This window comes from Clytia hemisphaerica, unplaced genomic scaffold, assembly GCF_902728285.1.
Source record: "Clytia hemisphaerica strain Z4C2 unplaced genomic scaffold, Clytia hemisphaerica genome assembly, whole genome shotgun sequence".
Classification (NCBI taxonomy): Eukaryota; Metazoa; Cnidaria; class Hydrozoa; order Leptothecata; family Clytiidae; genus Clytia; species Clytia hemisphaerica.
The window spans coordinates 548,990-572,567 of NW_027104218.1; the positions used below are offsets into that span (position 1 = coordinate 548,990).

The window sequence follows — 23,578 nt, forward strand, 5'->3', positions numbered from 1 at the left end:
TAGTATCCTTTCTATCAAAATATGGCAGGGGTTTTTACCAGCTTTTCATAAAACAAATGATTGTGTGTAAAGCTCAGAAGACTGCCTGAGTTTCTCTCGTGTGTGCTGAATTTATATTTCCCATAAGGAGAAGAAGAAGGGTGGAGAAAGAAGCTGAAACACATGGAAATCCAATCCATTCCTATCTTGACTTGAGAAGAAGGTGAGCATAAATTTCTTTCTGATTTCCATCATGTATATATTGTCTAGATATTAATGGTCAAAACTTGGAAAAGCTTGCACTCTTCTCAGTGCCCCATTTGTAGCCTTGATGCCAGATGCTAAAAAGAAAACTAGATCATAATAGATGCTTTTACTCCCTGTTTACTGTACCTTTTTGTATGCTCCCCTCCCTTGTATCTTTTGTGTGCGCTCTCTGGGATCCTTTGGTACGTTAGGACCCTGTCGACGCACGGTACTATATATCTGTTGTATTTGTCCGGTGGCAAAAAGTATCCTTTCGCTACACCGGACAAAATAAGTCCGGTGTTCGTTAAGTCCGGTGCGTCGGCATGGTCCTGGTACGTTTTGTGTGGTCCTTTTTGTACTACCCATGGTCCTTTTTGAATGCTTTCAAGGTACCTTTTGTACGCTCTCCGTTGGTCCTTTTTGTGTGTTTCTGGGTACCTTTTTGTACGCTCCCCGTGTACCTTATTGTACGTTGTTCCAGTGTATCTTATTGTGCCGTTCCCCGTATACATTATTGTACGTTCCCCAGTACCTTATTGTATGTTCCCTGTGTATATACCTTATTGTAGGTTCCCTGTAGGTTCCCTGTGTACCTTATTGTGCGTTCCCCGTGAACCTTATTTTATGTTCCCGTCTACCTTATTGTATGTTACCAGCGTACCTTATTGTACGTTCCCCTTGTACCTTATTGTATGTTCCCCGTGAACCTTACTGTACGTTCCCAGTATACCTTATTGTATGTTCCCCGTGAACCTTACTGTACGTTCCCAGTATACCTTATTGTATGTTCCCCGTGAACCTTACCGCACGTTCCCAGTACCTTATTGTATGTTCCCCGTGAACCTTATTGTACATTCCCAGTGTACCTTATTGTATGTTCCCCGTGAACCTTACTGTACGTTCCCAGTATACCTTATTGTATGTTCCCCGTGAACCTTATTGTACGTTCCCAGTATACCTTATTGTATGTTCCCCGTGAACCTTACTGTACGTTCCCAGTATACCTTATTGTATGTTCCCCGTGAACCTTATTGTACGTTCCCAGTGTACCTTATTGTACGTTCCTCGTGTACCTTATTGTATGTTCCCCTTGTACCTTATTGTACGTTCCCCTTGTACCTTATTGTACATTCCCCTTGTACCTTATTGTACGTTCCCCTTGTACCTTATTGTACGTTCCCTGTGAACCTTATTGTATGTTCCTCGTGAAACTTATTGTATGTTCCCAGTGTACCTTATTGTACGTACCCTGTGGTCCTTTTTGTACGTTCCCGTAAACTTCTTTAATGGCTCAGTTTATATGCATGGCAAACATAGCTCAAACCATCAAGCAGAGTCTCACCCTTTTAAAGCCTTTTTTTGGGAGATTTCAGCGAATGACCACACATTTGGCATTGATTACTGTAAAGAGATTATTTCCCATTATGAAATTTTGAATTTTTCTTTCCTTTCACATTCAGGTGCCAGGATTACAAATTCAACAAAGTTTGACGACCTCTAAATCTGACAATACAATGTAACTTGCTGGCAATGATGTAATGATAATGTTGCACACAATGAGAATATGAACAAAGATAAACATTCTTGCAATAATTGAACCAAGGAACTCTATTGTTCCAAGATGTGATTTAATGATCAATGATACCAATGTCATGGAGTTTAGTTTATCAAGACACAAATTTCACAAAAAAGTTTGCTGGAAAGTGTTGTAAATATTCAGCAATACTGTAACTAAATGTGACAATTTCAAGGTTGACAATTTGGTATATTATCACATGAATACTAATGTAACAGATGTTATGCACTGGAAATCTAAATCTGTAAAGAAGGAGATCCATTTTTAAGTAACTTTTTACTTGTGGATGGTATAATATGGTGGTTTAAAATATTGATGACAAGGAAGTTTTTCACTAATGTGTACAACATATTTCGATATCTCCCAAATTCATATTGCCATATTTCCATATTAGTCCCTTAGTAGACAGTCTCAAAATATTTTGGCACTTTCTTACTCAGATGAGTCTTAGAATAATATCAACTTGTAAATCTAAGATTTTATTTCCTTAATGAAGGTAAAAAACAATATTAGTTGAATAAAATACATTTTTCTTTGTGTCAAAATGGTTATCATTTGCATGCAATTTTTTTAACAAGTTTTTAGACTTATATCATCTCTGAACATGTCTATGAAATAAAGACAATTTTTAGCAGGAATATGGTTAAATTTTGTTTTGCATCGGATATTGCTTAATATAAAGGCTTTTAAATAAATCTAAGTTACTAAGTTGGGGCTTTAGGATAATCTGTGGGGTTCGACTGCGACTACAATCTATGCTCTGAGCTATTGGAGGAAATATTTAACCACATCTTTGTGGCTCTTGTTGTACTTAAAACACTGCTAGTAGGGACCATTTTTGGGAGGTCCTGAGAAGCAATGCAAGAAATTTCAGCTGTAACTTCAGTTAAATGCATCGAAATGTTGTGTAGTTGTCTTTAAAAGGACTAAGAAATGATGGAATGGTAATTTAAAGTTTGTTAGAGCTGTTGTCCATCCTAAAAATTTAGGTTTTTGAGGGAACTTCTCAAGAAAAACATCCAAACCCAGGAACCTGCGAACTAGAAATTGGCATATTTACCCCCTGATTTGACACCTGTATCCCTGATGCCAGATAATGAAAACCACAGATTGCCTTCCTCTATTATCTATCAGAAAGTATCAATGTCTCCAGTAGTTAAGAACCAAATGATGATCACCAATGTATTATCTTGAAACTTTTGGCAAAGTTTCAAAGCAATTGGTCAATTCATTCATGAGATATAGCAAATTAAATCATACATGGAAAGATATTTCCTTAACAAATCCTTACAAAGGGTAAAAGTACCCCCTAAACTCGGGCCCAATATGAAAAATTGACCAGGAGTTAGCTTTGGGGACCGACCATTTCTTAAACTAGGATAATTGAGGATTCCAAAAATGTATAGTTTATCCTGTAGAATCTTGGGTTAAGCAAAATGCCATTTTTCGGGTTTGGCTCCCGGACTACAATTAAAATAAAAATCTCAATTTTTGATACCCTTTACCTTTAAAAAAAATAAATTTTTCTCTTTCAGAGAGTTTTACCCCTTATTTTCAAAAAGCTATATCCTTTTAAGTTTGCCCTCTTTTTTGAAAATTATACTTTAACATACGCTTAAAAGTAAAATACGTTCATGCCAGAAATGGAAGGAAAAAAAAGTCACGTAAGACCCTCTTAATCAACAAAATATCTACATAATGTCGGGAAAATTCCCAAAAGACAGCCTTAAGCTTTTTTCACATGCACGTAAAATTTTACTTTAGATCTTACGGTAAATCGCTCGTAAGGGCTAAGGCTGTCTTTTTAACGTTATGTTATGGTTACTTTTCTCTGCGTTGATTGCGCGCTGAATAGAATCTCCCGGGGGTACTAGGGTTGAGAGCTGACAGGGAGGGTCCCGCTCGACTTTCAAACTTTGGACCCTTACTATCGGGACTAAAAAGGAGAAATCAAAAGAAAATTTTGGGAATTTGGAGGAGGTAAAAATTTGAAATTTTCCTATTTTTCCGACTATCTAAGTGGGACTGAAATTGGGATTTTCTGATTTTTCCGACCCTTAGTGGGACTTTGGATTGGAAGTCCAAAAAAGGTACCCTTAAGGGCAGCACCGTACCCTCCATTTGCCTACGTACCCCCCCTGTTGTCTACTTTGCTTTGTACGGGAAAAACACCAAAACACCGTAGAAGCAAAGTCGACATAATGCCGTACGTCAAACATCAAACTTGCTTTCACCCGCCATTACTTGCCTTACTCGTCATTACCCTCGCCACTTAAACCGTAGCCGTAGAGAATTACAGATACATGAGTGAGTATCACAGCTCGAACAAATATGCAATGCAACGCCTTCCGATTGTATTAGGTAGGCTGGTCTCCACTTGTGCGCACTTCGATCGCACTTTTTCGAGCAAAGCTTCCACGCTATTGCTATTGGTCAAAAGAAAAATGAAGCAACTCCATTGGCGCGAGCTGACGTAACGGTTGAAAAAAGTTTAAATGTGTTCAACTTTTTTTTCCAGCGAGCACTACATTTATTATGGCTACATTTATTATTAATTAGTACCTCACTAAAAACCGAGATTTTTCATCCCGTTTCTTTAATTGCGTAGAAAAAACGCATTTTATATGACGTAATGTTTTTTTCCAAGCAAAAAGGATCGAAGTCAAAAGGTAACCTTGTCGCCAGAAGGTTACTTTCAAGGGCAGAAAGTTTCGCGAAGTCAAAAAGTCGCGAAATTTAGTGAATTTAAGTTTCGCGAATTATGTTTTAGCCGAAATTTCACAGATAGAACTTTAGCGAATTCATATATAATTTACCTTTTTTTTATTTTTGGCAACAAAAAATTAGCAAACAGTGCAAAACTGAGTAAGATCTAAGCAAGTTTATTTTTCGCGAAAAAAACTTTCGCGTATTTCAGGTTTAATTTCTTACCTGGCAGAAACTTTGGCGAAGAAGGATCAAAATCGCGAAATACGCGAGTTTCTGCCCGCGGAAGTTACTACTGCCCTTAAGGTAGCCTCCCGGGGTCCACTAGGCTGCATGCATCCCCAAATTAGTTTTGATATAGGGGATGCGAATCGGGCTCTGATATCGCTTCCGAGAAAATTACCGAATAGCTATGTATTTTGCAGAATTTTGGCGACTTGTATTTTTCAAAAAACTCGATGTGTATTGTTTGAGTTATTTAATGACGTAAATAGAAATCAAATAAAGATTCAAATAAAAAGAACATATGGCTAGAAATCTCTCTTTCTGCTCTCTTTCTTTTTGTTTATCGAAATTAATTGAATTAGCAAACAAAACTCTCAAGATAACAAAAGACGACAAACTGTCAATCAAAGTTCTCTATCATTCAACTCTTTTTTTGGTTAGCAGATTTTTTGCTAAGTACGGAATGGTTTTGTGAGCCTGATTCGCATCCCCTATATCAAAACTTATCAGAGGGGATGTGTGCAGCCTAGGGGTCCACTTAAAGCTTTTTTATAATACACTGGATAGCGCCCGGTAGAATATGGTATTAGCCTCCGTCTCAGCAGAACGCGGTCAGAAAATTTTGCGGATAATTTCACAGCGAAAATGCATCCAGTGAAATGTGAGTAATGTATCGTGATTCAAGTCGACTGACATAATTATACACATAATACATGTTACAAGTTCTGCCTACGGATTCTCAAGCTCGGCTATAATAAAACTATTACATGTTAGTAGCAGACCCGACTGACCAATGTTATGTAGCAGGCTGAAACATGAGTTTCTGCTGGAAAGATGCAGTTTGTTTTCAAGTTAAATCTTCAAAATAAAACAAACTGTGTGGGTTTCTTTACTTCCAAACAACCTACCAATAGTTTTGGAACACTCCATAATAAAGGAAGATGGCTCTTCTTGTGGATTGGCTTTCTGAGACCCCATATAAACACGATGTGACATGAAAGTGAAGAGACATGATTTGTTGGTTTTTGTTTGATTTGTTGACTCATATATCTCATGGCAAATGGGATAGCAAATGACTTTTCATGTATTGCTTGGCTCTACATATGATACCTCTAACTTTGAACACCTCCAGAATGTTGAAAAAAGCATTTTACGAGATAAGTTTCAATTATAATTTTCATGGAAATTTTTAATCGACAGATTTGGCTTGGCGTCAGTTTTGTTTGGTTGATGTTTGGTATCCTAATCATTAAAAGCAATGAAATGCCACACAGTCACTCTACACATGATGCCTCCAGCCATGATTGGTATCAGAATGTTGGAAAAAAAACATTTTACGAGAAATTGTTGATAGAAATTATATTGACTTATTTTTACAATTTTGGCGGTGTGGGTTTAGTTGGTTGATAATGTTTACACTGTGGGATGGTTTTCAAAAAACTGTTATATTGATTGTTGTTTGTTGGAATGGATTACCAAAAAAAAGAGAACCTTTTTTTGATAAATACTTTTTTTTTTCATGAATCGAAAAAACCGTGTGGATAGTATGTCTTGTAGTAACCAATGCAGTGTCTGTTTTCAAATTTTGAAAGCTCTATACCTACTGAATTGAAGCTCTGACTAGCTCTGTTTTTAAAACTTTGAGCCATGTTTATTTCTGTGTTGCTATTAAAGATAGATTTTTAAATTTTTGTAATGTAAATTTATGGTAAAGTTTTAGTTTTTGAGTTTTAGTTCATCAGTAGTACATACAGTAGTATTTTTTCAGTAATCCTTTCTTGTAAATATAGTAACATTTAACCAGACTCATTGCCCTCATTATATTCGAATTTGTATTTTTTTAGGACTGATAAGTACATATTTTTTAAACACCAAAACAAAGCAAACAACATGCCAGTTCTTTCTGGACAAATATATATGTATACTTTATTGTGTGCTTTGAGTTCTATTTTAATCAACCCTCTCAACTCCTGATCTTTCAACTATCATTTAGGAGTATAGAATGGGTGTCCATAGTACCATTTTCTCTAAGTATTTTGTGCAAATTTTCAACAAAGTAGACATCTTGACTGTCCTTGTCCCTTATGTTAAAGTTGTTCTGATGGAGGACATTGCTATTTTTGGTAGCCTTCACATATCAATAAGGAGCTTTGGTGTAAATGTTTTTTTCTGATGAAATCATACTAATCTGAAACTATTAGGCCTTTATGAACTTTCTAGAACAATAATCTTGCTCCAATCTTGAAAAACACTGGAAAAATAGGTTAGCATTCCCTGCCATAATTTCACATATTTCCTCTGCTTTCTGCTTGAAAACGCTGTCGTATAGCCGAAAACGAAAGTGAAACTGTGAAAACGTCCGCAAATTCGGGCCCAGTCCTCTTCCGAGACGGAGGCTAATTATATATGGTATGGTATTTGCTTAGGTGGACTGTAAAACAGTACAGTCCGCCAGATTTGTTATTTTTGAACGTAAAAACAGTACGATGCTGCAATGTTTTAATTTGAGAATAAGGGACTGCAAATCTGTTATTGATGTTTGTTTCTCATTTTTGATTATATCTTTAGATTCAATCTGTCGTCAAAAATACGGGCGCATTATCTAAGCCCCCCCCAGCCAGTTTGCGTGATTGCTTGAATGGGCATTTTCGGTTGCGTGAATGCGTGAAAATTGAAAAAAAATGCGTGAATAGCCCAGACAGCATGCGTGAATTGAAAAAACTTGCGTGAACGTGAAAATGTACTTTTTGATTGCGGGAATGCGTGCATCTGTCTGGGCTATTTTGTGCGTGAATACGTGAATTTTCCCATTTTTCCACCCATCGATTATGTGCAGTTTTCCCGATTTTCCAATGTTTCCCCGATTTTCCCAAAAAATTTCCGATTTCTGAAAAATCGGGTTAAGTTGGTGAAACTCGAGGAAAATTTGCGTGAATGCATGAATTTCGAAAAAAAAATTGCGTGATTGCGTGAATTGAGGGTCCGCTGGGGGGCCTCATTTAAGGCTTCACTTTTTCTTGCCTGAGAAAGGTTAGAGATTCCACTCTAGCCCTTCGGGCTTTAAATTCAATGCTCTAGTCTACTTATAGCCTGTTAGACGAAAACCGCTTTTTTATCGCGATTTAACGTCTGTTACTTTTTGCCAAGGAATCGAATGTTCTTGGACGGGAAAGTCCGTCCAAGATTTTCTCTTCGGCGCAGCTCATTTTGCCGTGACTTTGGACAAGCTGCACTCCATCGCGTGTGCTTTTTTCCTTTTTTAAGAAGTCGCTGCATTGCTTCGATCGGTAAAGTTCAATAATAGATGTTCGAACTTTCGAATTTTGTGATTCGAATTTTGAAATTTTTTTGAGAGAGAACCAAAATCATTTGTTTTGAAAAGTTGAAACCGAACGAAAAAGAAACATTATCAGTGGATGGAGGAGAAAAGAAGATGGAAATCCTTTTTTTGCATCAACAGCAGCAGAGTTGCTGGGTTATTTCCATAACAGGATTGAAGAATCCCAGAGACTGTAAACATTGAGAATGAAAATTATCAAATCAGATTAGATCCTATCCTACCTAGAACCATAAGTGCTGCAATCCAATGATGATTGAAAGGAAGACGAACTTGTACTTTTTGTATGCTTTGGGATGGCAACGAATATCTTTTGGATATGGCATGAAACCAGGAAGAATTTATTTTGTTTATTCCTGGCCTATTCCAGTGGAAAGAAGAACTGTTTGTTTGTTATTGTTTTTATTGGCTGTTCGATGTGGTCTCTCTATCTGGTCGCTAGTTTGAAAATATTTCATTAATAAAATGGTGGAAAGTAAATTGACATATGATTGAAAGTAAAGTGAAATTTGATTGTATTCGATTCGAAAGTTTGCTGGGAATGGAAATGAAAAACTTTCTTCACAGCTGTGTCTTCACCAGTGACATAGACAAGTCTTGACAATTCTGGACAATTGCCAAAACTTGACACTATTTTCATGATATTATTCTAGAATTTTTACATTATAATGTGAAGAGTTTGGTCCTGTATAATCAGAGTTAAAACTACTAATTAATTTTGAGATCTCGAGCAGATTTTAGATTTGAATTTCTCAACTTTGGAAACTAGATAGTAAGCCAGTAAAATGTGGAGGTTTTGCTTCGAATTGTGAGAGGAATCTACCTAAATTTTATTAGTTTTATCTAACTTTCCTATAAATTTATATTTTTAAGATGTTATAGTCATTGACATAGTTTTATTACAACTTTAGAACTTTGCTAAATTTTATGGTAAATACATTAATGATATATTTCTATTATTTGTACCTCTTAATCCTGAAATTGCACGAGATCGACTCATTTTCATCAAATGATAGTCTTGGAATCCTCATTATTTTTTATTTTACATCCCTGTTTCAAAAACTGGCTATGGCTAGTGTTGAGAGTTTTCTTTTATTTGATTTTGGTTGCTTTTCTCTACAACTTACAAGGAAGAAAACCTTTTGAAGAAGTGGGATTATCTCATTACCTTTCTAAATTAAGAGCCTGTTGACAATACCATTAATTGGAGCTGCTTGAAGACCTTTGGAAACTTTTTTGCTTCTATAGTTCTTTCGTTATAATAGGGGGGTATCAAAATAATTTCAAAAAAAACATTTTCAGCTCACCAAACTCCATCCCGATCCCGAGGATTCTTTTGTTTTGATTTTAATGCACGGAACTCAAAAATTGAGACTAGATTGAACATCAACGCAACCTCGTAACCAGGGCGATAAGCTTTTTGCCGTTATAGATGGGCGCTTAGGCTAATCGTCTGGCCATCCCCGCCCTCGCTTTTGCCGCCTGACCGCCAACGATTCGCCCTGGCTCGCGAGGTTGAACATCAACGCACATCCTCTCCTACCTATTCGATTGTCCGTTCCAGTCTTTATTTTCGAGTTCCGTGTTTTCCCGCCCTTATGCACTCTGCACGGGATCGACGTCACCCTCCACCACAGTGCAATAACTTTCGACAAACGCTTCAAAGTGTAACTGACCATAAAACAAAGAAAAAATTTGGTTTGTGGGAAGATACTGGCTAATAGCAAGGTTGGCAGACGATATCATCCACCAGGATGCAAGTGAAATTTTTCAATCTGCGGACCTAGACGGGGGTTCGGTTATTATCAGTTAGGGTTAGGGTTGGAGCTCGAGAGTCACAATATAAGGCCGAAGGCCTTCTTAGGGGCATCCGTACCCTGTGACCTAACTTAGGATCCCGTAGGGATCCTTGTAGGGGCATCGGTAGGGTTGGGAGCTTTCTTAATAAAGGTCTGTAAATTACACGCTATAAGTATTTGTGAATGACAGCTTCCTGCCGTGTCTCGTTGACGCAAGCGGTTAGGCATTGGGTTTGTAAACTAAGGTTGCTTGTATTTGGTGGTTCGAGCCGGGGTCGGAGACCTATTTCACCGGTACGGGCAAATTTCAGAAAAATACTTAGAAAACAGTCAGAAACACTAGAGAAAGTCAGAAAATCAGGATAGAAGATAGGAAAGTAGAAAATAGGGGGAAAATAAGAGAGGATGCATCCTGGTGGATGATATCGTTTGCCAACCAGTCTACTTACTACAGTACAATATTTTCTCTACGAAAACTTGGCCTTTGCGCTCTGGTAACCCAGGGTACAGTTTGTCGGTTCTGGTCGGTTCCGTAAAAATAATTTTAGGAAATGGTAGCCTGAGTAGCAAGAAATATTTGGATAATTTCGCAGTCGTCAGTGTCTGGTGTCAGTGTCCAGCAGTGTTTGTTTCATTTATTTTTTCTACTATACTATCATCATCTCTAAAACTCACGGGTTAAGAGGAAATCAGTAGTGGTATGTCATCTCTCTCATAAATTATGATATTTATTTATTTTTTGTTTTTTAGCAAACGATATCATAACAACATACTCCAGCCAGCGCCAGGATGCAAGTGAAATTTTTCAATCCATGGACCTAGACGGGGGTTCGGTTATTATCAGTTAGGATTAGGGTTGGAGCTCGAGAGTCACAATATAAGGCTGAAGGCCTTCTTAGGGACATAGACCTTTTCGCCTTTCCATCCGCCGTGTGGTTGGATTTACACAAAGTTTAAAAAGACAACAAAGCATCTTATAAAGAAATATTATAATCATTGGAACAATGAAAGATGGAATTTCTTAATCCAAAAAGAAATATTTATAGAACAGCAATAGCCCCTTCTTAGAAATTTGGCGGCAATCAAAAATATGTTCCATTCGCGGGTCCTAAAACATCTTCAAATCCAGTCGGTCGGTCGGTAGTAAGTTTTGTCGGATTTTTAAGATCTAGTAAATCCCGATGAATCAAGTCGGCAATCAACAGAATACCGATGGCTAAATCTTCATGATGCACCGGCCTTGCAAGTACACCCCGCGCGGGTACGCGCGGGCAAAATATTGTGCGCGTAAGCACACAGGCGAGCGCAGCGTTTTGTTAGGGATAGACTAGCGAAGCCAGCCTGCTGCTCATCCCTAACATGCACCCAGACGGCTGTGCACCCTCCCGGTGGTGCACCCGTGTGTGGAGTCTTCCTGGAGGAATGGTGATCATAACAGTTAGCCTAACTTCGTGAGGTCTGTTCACCCGTATATACTATATATGTCACTCTATAAACAACCTTGAATTTCGGAAAATTAGCAGCCGTCGTGGCCCAGTGGTATAGACTACGTGTGTTGTAATCGGAAACATGTAGGTTCGAACCGGGGTAAAGTATTGAAAAGTTTCAAAAAATTTTCTAAGTCTCCGTGCTTGTCGGTGCATCATGAAGATTTAGCCATAGGTAACAGAATCTTATGCCGCCATCTTTAATTTGGCAAACTAAATGTGTGCGCGCATGTGTTAACCTTAAAGCGAAACAAGTAAACAAAAAATAATAATTCAAAGACATGCTTCGTTCGCCCTGCAAACAGCGCCCAAGAAAACCCGACGATTTTACCGACTTTCCGAATCGGGTTTTCTTGTAAATAAACAGTCGGTCAGACGACCCGAAGGCAACATATTTTTGATTGTCGCCTTTGTTCTTAAAGACATTGCATATTCTGTTTTCATGCCATTAAAAAATTCCACCAAGACGGAGTACACACATCAAACTTTCAAAACACGCAAATTGAAAGCAGTAATTATGACATATGACGTCACACATTCAGCGGGTTCAGATCAATGTTTTGATTTGATCGTCTGACGGTTCTATTCCCAGGAGAATAATTTACCGTCAGCCGAATAAGGATTATTTTTGTACCTTCGCAGGCGGCTAGTTCGAAACGCAGGTCACAGGTCACAGGTCAACAGGTCACAGGTCACAGGTCAACAAAGTGCAGACCGGAAAAAAGATAATAAGATCATAACATATACATAACATAACATCAATACATAACGCATTAAATTACAAAAAAGTAATACATGTTATTTAGATATCATAAAATGACAATTGAATAAAATAACAACCTAGTGACACTTACTTACAAAAATAATGACAAAATCATAAAATATGATGCCTAACAAGAGAAAAACACGAAAAATATTTATAATACAGAATGTGATGTTGATAGTGTGAATGGTTAATTCCCACGTCTCAGATGTAATTAAAGTATAAGGCCCTAGGAATAAAAACACAAAAAAGGCAGACTAAGGAGGCAAGGTGAGAAGTTTTTGAAAGTGGTCGAAATACACTGATCTAGGTACCAAAGGATATGAGCAACAGAGGAAATGTATAGAGACATAAGTGTGCAGTAATGGAAACAGTATATTTCGAAACGTAAACAAGAATGCCGAAAATGTATAATAGAACTTGGGATGACATTGGGGATGCATCAAGATATATATATAACTGAGAGCCTAACCCGTTTTGACGACGGGTGTCCTGTGTAACCCGTATTTATATATGACGGGGGTCTTACTTAGCCTGTTTTGATGACAGGTGTCGCCTAGCCCCGTTTTGATGACGGAGGTTGATAAGCCCCGTTTTGATGACGGAGACTTATACGCCCCGTATAAGACGGAGGCTAAAAAATAAACAGGGAGGTTGCCCTGGCGAACCTTAACACCGTTGGGACTACAGTGTGCGAACCTAATCCAGATCTAACTGGATCCTTGACCTTAGGGGATTAATCTAAGTAACTGACTACTGACATGCAACGGTTACGGAGTAACCCTACACTAGAACTAAACGTATCATGATGCATCCCAAATGACCTAATCTCTGGTTACCAGCCTTGCCCAGGAGAAACCACGAGATCAGGATCCGTCGCAGCAGCAATCACCACGCTTGGATGAGAACGCAGTTGGTAACTAAAAAAAAGAAAAGGAAGAAGCAGAAAGCAGAACCAAAATATAGGGGTTAAGGAGAGGGTGGGAGGGAAAGATTGAAGTTGTGATCAATTGAGACTGAGCTGAACTGCGCTGAAAGGGGCTTGACGGTAGGATATATATAGGCGAAGGAAAGAATAACCGGCAGCCGAAATATACTATTTCATAGCCGCCTCGGTGCGGTGGCGGGATGTACTTCATTCGACTTGGAATTAACCTGAGCTAAGGTTTAGCTCCAATTAATTCCCACGTCTCAGATGTAATTAAAGTATAAGGCCCTAGGAATAAAAACACAAAAAAGGCAGACTAAGGAGGCAAGGTGAGAAGTTTTTGAAAGTGGTCGAAATACACTGATCTAGGTACCAAAGGATATGAGCAACAGAGGAAATGTATAGAGACATAAGTGTGCAGTAATGGAAACAGTATATTTCGAAACGTAAACAAGAATGCCGAAAATGTATAATAGAACTTGGGATGACATTGGGGATGCATCAAGATATATATATAACTGAGAGCCTAACCCGTTTTGACGACGGGTGTCCTGTGTAACCCGTATTTATATATGACGGGGGTCTTACTTAGCCTGTTTTGATGACAGGTGTCGCCTAGCCCCGTTTTGATGACGGAGGTTGATAAGCCCCGTTTTGATGACGGAGACTTATACGCCCCGTATAAGACGGAGGCTAAAAAATAAACAGGGAGGTTGCCCTGGCGAACCTTAACACCGTTGGGACTACAGTGTGCGAACCTAATCCAGATCTAACTGGATCCTTGACCTTAGGGGATTAATCTAAGTAACTGACTACTGACATGCAACGGTTACGGAGTAACCCTACACCCCAACGTCACCCAAATCCAAAGAATAACATTAAAAGGGGGGTAAAGTGATTAATCTGAGGAAATTCTAGACACATAATGACATTAGGTAGGTTGCAAATAGTGATGTAAAAATTTTACCTTGGCCAAGTTAGAATTAAACTTAGAAATATGTTGGTCAGAGATTTGAGATACCTAAGATAGCAATCCCTAGACCGTCTACCCATAATGTGTATCATTGAGTCAGACACACATGCGGAGAGGGCAGCGGAGGCTCCACCCATGCAAAAACTTAGGGTATTTTAACAGTGTTCAAGAGGAAGGAGCTTGAGCAGGGTATGGACTTTCCTTCAAAATATAAGTTTGCCATCCATGAATTTCCATATATTATTGTGAAAAGGAATCTCTACGAAGAAATGTGTCTTAGAAATTGTAGTCTGTAAATTTAAAAAAAAGGAGTAGGAAGAGTTATAAACAAAGATATAAAAAAAATCGGAAAATAATGACAGCAACAAAATAGAAAGAGAGAAAATATTCAAAAAGCATCAGCATTAAGAAAATCAGCTGGGAAACTAAATACAATCATGTGGAAAATTGAAGAACTAAATTTGAGTTTTAAGAGAGCTTTAAAAGATCTGAATTTAAGCTGTTGATTCGAGATCTGTACAATGTGATTCAAGTCTCTTGCAGATATGTGACATGAAACGGAAATAAGACATCCTAATTAAGATTTGGTTTGTAGTGAATGTACGCTGCAAACTAACTTGGAGATTACGAACGGTTCAAAACATATCATCTGTTAGCCATTAACTTATAATATTTTCATAAATGACTTGAACTTGGTCCTTTGATTATTCAAAAGTATCCATGCTCGAGAAATCTATTGAAATTCATTACTGTCATTGTCTTAGCCACTGACTCTATCAAGTTGAAACAATATCATTGTTGAGCTACTCAGGAGCCACAAGCTTTTAATACAAATTCTGCAAGTATTTGTCTCGAAAGCACAGCACTAAAATTTCAAAGTACTCCATACCTTTACAGTTAGGTTGTGATTCCATTTAAGATACTGGATGACTAAGTCATTTTGTGAAGCCCTTTTCTCCGTCAACTCCTATAGCGAAAATAATTTGACTTATCAAGTATTTCCGAAAAACCTGTTTAGCATTTAGTCACAAAACATTTGGCTGCAAATTGGAGCGGTGAACCTGCCAGTCAAACTTGTCTTCTTATCCCTTATTATAAAGTTTCAACCCATTGTCCCAAAAGGATAGACACTTCCGATAGTAGTCAACGAATATCGATCAATCAAATTTGACACAACACTATAAAATGATTATATAATTTCAAAACATTAGCAAAGAATTGATAAATTTATCCTGAATGTCTGGCATTGCTGGTACTACCCTTGCTTAAAAAGGTCAAATGTTGTTACCTCAAATGTAGGATATTAGTTAAACGTTAAGAATGATAAATTCAGGCCATTGAAAATTTTTTAAATAAAAACCGACCAGTCCCCAGAACAATGGAAGAAATGATAGTTAGAGAACAGCCTCCTTTTTGACTCGCTGTCGTTTAAATCAATAATAAAACAAGAAGGGAAAATGTTTGGGTGATTTTGGAATTGCAAAAAGTTTATGACAACATCTCAAAAATCAAAACACATGCAAAATGACACATCAATCCAGTCAAAAATCCACTATAACAAGCATTTAATTTGATCTTATTAAAGCAAAAGACGAAAAGCAAAAACTGGATCACTACCCTCATTCTTCAAGTCACAAGTAACAACACCAATTTGTCATTTCAACTTTGAGAAAGCAGATACAAATATTCAATCGTACCAGGCTTGTATACCACGTACGTGTCAAAATCAAAACAATCATTAAATCTGACATCTTTCTCAAAGAACTTGTCCCATCATATCAAATCCCAAAACAACTTGACAATCATTTCATAGCTCATTGACCGGTTAATTTATAACAATTATGAATAAAAATACATAACCATAACACTGGATAACAGGCCCCTATCCCCAACTCTCAAAAGGCTAAATGAAGCAGCACAACGACCAACAGTCACAACTCCAGAAACGATGACAAGTGTCACTCCAGCCACAAATCACTCAGAATGCAGGAAAATCTTTTAAGCCTTGAACAAAATTCTAGTGCCAGAAATTATCTTGATTCAAGACCGACACGACTCCTCAAAACAAACCAAAGGAACAACAAAAGCCAGAAGAAGCAAACAATCATGTCAAAGATTGAATTTAAAATGCCACATATTCAGGTGAATACTGATAAACTTGCCTCAATAACTTTACCAGCCTTTTAAGACTATCTAAATCCAGACGAAAAGAGAAAACAATACAAAGATTCATATCATACCGAAAATTAAAGGAGGGGTGGCAGTGAGAGTTGATGGACGTTTTTACTCGTAGCGAGGCTACCATTATTGTTGTTGATCGCTCCTGTGAGGGCGTTTGAGGCGGTAGCGGGTGAAGAGGTTGTAGTTCGTTCGTTATTTGGATGGACGAAGCCAGCTCGCTGGATGCTTTCGAATACTGTTACCAGGATATTGGTTTCATCGCCTACTGAAGAAACTGGCACTGTTGATGGAATTGTAAAGTTTGGGCGAGCCGTTGGATTCAACGCTGGTTGACAACCAGCGTTGTTGTTGACACGTGTAGCAGATATAGCGGCAAAATGGCTGAAATGGTGGTCGTTGTTCGTCGTGTTGTTCGTTATTCAGATGATGAAAGATTGAAGTTGTGATCAATTGAGACTGAGCTGAACTGCGCTGAAAGGGGCTTGACGGTAGGATATATATAGGCGAAGGAAAGAATAACCGGCAGCCGAAATATACTATTTCATAGCCGCCTCGGTGCGGTGGCGGGATGTACTTCATTCGACTTGGAATTAACCTGAGCTAAGGTTTAGCTCCAAATATAAAACGGCACCAATCAGAAGCTTGTGAGGTCCCTAAGAGAGTGGTTTTAGAAGGATGAAACTAATTAATCATTCAATTGTTATTTTAATGACTTAATGACAATTTTTGACAAAAATGTTGACAGAATCACAAAATATCATGTCTTACAAGAGAAAAACACCAAAAATATTTAGCATACCGAATGTGATGATAACAATATGGCTGGATATAAAATTACACCAATCAGAAACTCGTGAGTTCTCCGAGAAGGTAGTTTTAGAGCGATGAGTTTTATTATATGTAACCATCATATAACATTACAAACATTACAATATGTAATATACCTGTTATACGTATAATATGGTTTTAAATTTTCTGGTCTGCGTTATACACGGCGCAAACTGCGAAATATCGATAAAAGCACATGGTTAAATTTTGATGTTTGAAATGGTTTTATATGGATGAAATTGCTTGAGAATTATGTTTTTGATAATTCTTTGTGTTTTCCAAACATTTTCCTCTGCAATGACATTGATTAGAGTCAACCTGTCATCACTGACCTGTGACCTGTGACCTGTTGACCTGTGACCTGTGACCTGCGTTTCGAACTAGCCGCTTCGCAGGTGATTTTTCAGCTTGAGTTTATGTCTAATGTTATGGTTTTTTGAAGTTCTTGTTCAAATTTAATCTTTCTTCTACAAGAAGAAAAATGGCATAAACGGTAAACTCCTTGAATGGATCAGATCCTTTTTGACTCATCGAACACAGAGAGTTTCAGTAAACTCGACCTTGTCCTCAGAAATAGATGTTATTTCAGGTGTGCCGCAAGGATCTGTGCTGGGACCGCTATTGTTCCTGATCATGATTCAAGATATCGATAACAACATCCTTCATTCTATTTTGGCATCGTTTGCTGACGACACTCGTTTGATGAAAGAAATATCCAAACTGGAGGATGTTTATCATCTACAAAATGATCTAGACACTGTCTATAAGTGGACAGAAGACAACAACATGCAGCTGAATGGTCTTAAATTTGAGCACCTTGCCTACGGGAAAAACGACGCTCTGAAGCAAAGTTCTCGCTATTTTACTGACACAGCAACGTTGATCGAAAATAAAGACGAAGTTAAAGACCTTGGAGTCACCCTAGACACTCAGTTGACTTATGAGAAACATATCCAAGAACAAATCAAAAAAGTGAAAAATATAAGTGCATGGATATACCGCACATTTAAATCAAGGGAAATTGAAACCATGTTAACTTTATGGAAAGCACTAGCCATCCCTCATTTGGACTACTGCTCTCAACTCTGGTCTCCCTGGAAGCGTGGTCTTGTCCAGCAACTGGAAGAAGTTCAGAAATCATTTTTACATGGAATTCCATCCCTCAGACATCTCAATTATTGGGAAAAACTCAAATCATTAAAACTGTATAGCCTTGAAAGACGGAGAGAGCGGTATCAAATAATTTATACCTGGAACGTCATTGAAGGCAACGTCCCGAATTTTGATTATGACGAAAGTAAAGGAGGCATTTCCTGCCATATAAATCAGAGATTGGGGAGAATTTGCAATCTAAAAGCTGTCAATATCAAACACAAAAATATCTGGAGGGGAAGTCTTTCCCAAGAAGGCCCTCGATTATTCAACACCCTTCCCAGACCAATAAGAGATTTGACAAACTGCCCCAAAGAAGTATTCAAAAAACACTTAGACACCTTCCTCACAACTGTTCCGGACGAACCTCTGCTTGCCCACTATTTTAACCTTAGGCAAGCTGACTCCAACAGTCTCAAGGAAATGTCGAAGCATCGGACTCAACGAGTTGGATGAGCTGTTCAAGCAAAAGCCAAAAAGAGGTACAAAGAGGTAGGTACAAGATTACACTTTAATATAATGCCAATTATGCATGTAAGTTTTATATTAATACTTTCTTGCATATGTTTTGCATACTTTCTAAGGGAATTTCACCACGGCAATTCGGCCACCATAATTTTTGCATGCAATTCATTATGGCGGATGGAAAGGCGAAAAGGTCTATTCTTACCCGGTGACTTAACTTAGGATTCCGTAGGGATCCTTGTGGCTTGTAGGGGCACCGGTAGCCGGGTAGGGTTGTGGGAGCTTTCTTAATTAAGGTCTGTAAATTACACGCTATAACTATTTGTGAATGACAGGTTTTCATCGTTTCTCATTGGCACAAGCAGTTAGGCATTGGGTTTGTAAACCAAGGTTACTTGCATTTGGTGCTGTTTCATCGGTAGTATGGGCAAATTTTAGAAAAATACTTGGAAAACAGTTAGGAACACTTAAGAAAGACAGAAAATCAGATAGAAGATAGGAAGGTAGAAAATAGGGGGAAATAAGAGACGATGCATCCTGGAGTATGATATTGTTTGCACTGTAAGGGAACTTATATTGGCGGGAACTAATTTTGGTGAATTTGGCAAATTTAAACGGATTTCGCCAAATTTAGTTCCCGCCAAAATTAAATATTTTGCTCACTCACCTAAATAAGTTCCCGTCTAAATTAAATTTTTTGTTTCCTTGCCTAAATAACCCCTGAAATTCATAAAAATTGATCAAAATAAGGCAAAATAGAACAGATTTATGCTGTCATTCGCCAAAATTATTCCGCCAAAATTAAAAAAATTCACTACTGTATTGGCCAAAATTAGTTCCCACCAAAATTAAATTTTTTAAAGATTTTCGCCACTCGCCAAAATTAGTTCCCGCCAAAATAAGTTCCCTTAAGGTATATTTCTAAAGGTCATATCATGCATATCATCTGATATCTGAAGGCCTTGCTTGAAGAGGAATTTTCCCGCAAAATCCGATTTTATCAGGAATTTTTTTCGGGAAATCAGTGAATGTTACGTACAGTTTTTAGATGTCAATTTCAAATTTAAGACTATTAAATTGGAATAAAGCAATCATAAAATACTTTACACCCAGAGAATTTAGTCTATAAGGGGACCCGTCCCTATTCATTTGACAACGCATAACGTCAAATTGACGTTATCCTCTGACCCCCCACCCCCCACAGATAACGCCAAGCGATGTATACCAAAAGTTGTAGCCATTTTTTCATTAAATTTTTCCTGTCGCAAGGTCAGTACATGATTGTACCCGTGCGTGTATGTGTTCTTTTAACTAATGACCTTTATTTTTAAAAAAATTAAAAGCTCCCGCCCCTTGGCGCTAGGTCCGTGCTGTGCTTTAAGCGTACCACCTTCTTTGCCCACTTGTGCGATGTGGTTCGCACAATGAAAATATGATGTAATGATATCATAGCGCGAACCAATTGGATTAAGCGAGCAAATTTTCATGTAATTCATACACAAATATATTTCCGACAGCTTAAAAAGTATAGTGTGGTTGGTGGTTACAAATATTCGCGATTTTGACAAAAAGGTATGTATATATATACCTTTGATTTTTTATAACGTCAAACCTAACTTTTGAAAACCCCCCACCCCCTCATAACGTCAATTTGACGTTTTGCGTTGTCAAATGAATATGGACGGCTCACCTAAATAAAGAACTTAAATAATAGAAAAAGTGAATACAAAAAAGAAATTCACAGAACCAAGTTTAAATATTACGGGGAGCATTCAAACATGAGCGTTTCGTACGGCATGATTTCGTGACTGCGAGGAAAATTCCTGGAAATCTGTGAAAACACAAAGTTATTCAAAAATTATGTTTTTTCCATCAATTTCAAGTATTTTCATGAACCTAAACTAAAAAATATGACAATTAACTTAAGGCCCTAGCTAGACGAAAATTTTTTATTGCGTTTTTGGGAAGGTTATGGCTAGCCCGGCCCTAATTCAATTCCGATTTCGATTCCTGGTACAGGATCCTCATCATCATCAAATAGCCTTTCCTTCCTCAGTCTCACATTTGATATCTTTTGTAATCTCTTTTTGATTTGGTCACAGCCAGGAGTTGACGCCATTTTTTGCATTGTTCATTTTTTTGTCGATGGTGACATGCAGTTCAGTATGAATGAAACTTCTTCAGTGCTATCAGCAATAGAACTGGATTCCAATTGTCGTTCGAGTCTCCTGTTTTCATTTACCAGACGAGATACCCTCACTTTGAGAATCTGAAAGTAAATAATAATAGCGAGTTATATGCAAAAAAGCCTGCATCTATATATAATTAACATTTTTACAGCAGATTGAATGGCCAGGTGAAGGAGGAAGAAACCTTAGACCCTATTAAAATATTCTCTTATCCCCTCCTGCTCCTTTGATTCCCTCTGATATTTTCTTCTCATTGACAAACCACGATCTTTTCTTGATGATTTTGACGGATTTCTACCCCGACCAGGGTGTAAAGGACAGCCATCATCGGAGCATCTCCTCCCCAAGGGGTATTTTGGCTGTTTTGCTCTGACCTCTGCAACACGCTTTCTTGTTTCCTCTTTCTCCTTTTCATGGTCATAATCTTTCTTTTGTCTCTGCCTCTCTCTAAACAGTCTAATCCTCTGCATTGATGAAATGACTTCTTTCACTGGTCCTAGTTCTTATTCTTGTTTTCATTATTGCTATCACTAAAAAAAAAAATAAAAGACTTTTAAAAAGCTCCAAATCACTCAAATCACTTGATGGTGTAGATTTAAGGCTTTCCAAACTGGTACTGTCAAAGATCTACCTTTCAAACTTTATATCTAAAGAGGCGCGTTTCGTACACAGTTTCAGAGATAACCGTACGTAACATTTATTTTGCCTCTTAAAAAAATAGGGTTTAACCTGCTGAATGAATTCAATATGTAAATTTACGTAACAATGGTAGATGTCAGGAAATACAATTCATTTGGCTTCCAAACTCCTGTGTTCAATGGTATAGTGAATGTTACGTACAGATTTTAGTCATCAATTTCAAATTTAAGACTATTAAATTGTTATATTTTCATTTATTGGAATTTGAATCTAGTTTTGCACCTTAAATTCTTTTCATTTTCCCAGAAAACATCAAGACTGAAGAGCTTCTTTCATCTTCATTGCCTTTGGCGCGTTTTACAAAAAAAATGTTTCGTACGGTTATCTTTGGTTTTATTAGACTAAATAAATTTTGGAGCTAACAGAGTTCATAGATCAATCTTTGAAGACTTTGGTCAGTTATTTTTTCGAATTTAGGACAGTTTCTTATATTTTCCTCTTTTTCAACTTGTAAAATGACAATATGGTATCAAAAATGTATTTACAAGACTTGTAATTTCAATTTTTCAAATTTTTATGAATTAAATTCAGGAAATATTTCTGAACTAGCAATTAAATCATGAATTTTACAGTTATATATGATGGTACTAATGGTATGGTTTATATCTGTAACAAAAAAAAGTTTCCTATCTTCTTTTTTATAAAGTTATAAGGGTATAGCCGGTGTTTCGTACGGTTTAAAAAAGTAAGCGGGTCTTCAAACTCCATAGGCCGTAACTTTTACACTGTTTGAGCAATTGCCTGGCAAACTTAGACATTGATAACCCATAGGTAGGGGATCATTTTGATACAAAAGTTATTTCAAAATTTTAAGTTTTTTTTTAAAAAAAATTCAGATTTTTTTGGGACGGATTGGTGACCGGGACCCAAATATGACAATTAACTTGACAGTTTTTGTTGTTAAAATAGACAATGCAATGTAGGACCATGTCAAAACCAGTATTTCGTACGGTCAATTTTGGAACTTTTAAGCACAATAGCCTCAGATCAGGATTATTTTTGTCAAATTCAATGTTGGTCCCCACTAATTTACCTAGATAAGAGACTTTTGACACAAAAATAGTAAGTTTAGATTTTTCAGGTTTTCTATAAAATCAAAAACCATGTTTCGTACGGTTTTGGGACGGATTGGTGACCGGGACCCATAAAATGTCGAAAAGCCCAGGCTTGGACAGCATGTAATGAACTACCTACTGTCAACTTGGGACCATTGGTCGAAACATGGGACTGTTGATATATCTGGCCTGTATTTTCACTTGCTGTTAAATCTCTTTGACAACAAATTTGTTTTGATAACTCCACCAAGTTTATCAATCATACTTTCTGTCATAGCATGTCACGATATCTTTCACTGATAGCGCGCCCTTTTTAACTTTTTTGTTTTCATTCAAAATGACCCGAGGCCATTTTGGAGAATTAGAGAACGCCCATCGCCTAGCCGCCTATCGCCTGATGGGATTAACAAATGACGAGTGTGTAACTTGCCGCACGAGTGACGTCAAACACTCGTTTTGCCACTAAATTGTTCATCTTTGTTCCAAACCCTTGCGTATGTTCCTACGGATTTTTTTCATATTTCGATTTATAAGCCTACTCAGTGCGTAAGAGAAATCGTGTATTTTATATGATTTTATGAGGTTTGGTGAAATGGTGGCCAAATTGCCGTCCCATGTTTTGTCAGATAGTCCCAAGCTAGAGCAGTTAACGGTATCTAAGATATGGAAATAAAATCTGTCGCATGACCTTAAAATTAGAATATTTACTGCTACAGTAGAGATTGTACTTCTTTATGTTATGGTTGTGAAGCCAATTTTGGTCATAAAACGGTTTTTCTTGAATCTCTTGAGCTGCAGTTGATATTGTAAATAATGCGTAAGTAAGTAGGTAAGTCTGCGACCGCAGTCGGAGGCGACCCGAAGGCTCCTCTTTCGATAGCTATCTACCCGAAGGTAGGGGAGGGCGCCACTCTTTCTCCCTGGATTTCTCCACTTACCCTTGATCCTTCTCTTAGTTGCTGAGCATCAAGCAGAGAGGCATCAAGT

The 23,578-nt window shown here is 37.6% G+C and overlaps 1 long non-coding RNA gene across 1 annotated transcript; it reads left to right on the plus strand.

Moving 5' to 3' along the window:
* Nucleotides 1-2,349, plus strand: LOC136815793 (uncharacterized). Its single transcript, XR_010847762.1, has 2 exons — nucleotides 1-202; nucleotides 1,689-2,349. It is a non-coding gene; the product is annotated as an uncharacterized lncRNA (long non-coding RNA).
* The last annotated feature ends 21,229 nt before the right edge of the window (nucleotides 2,350-23,578 follow it).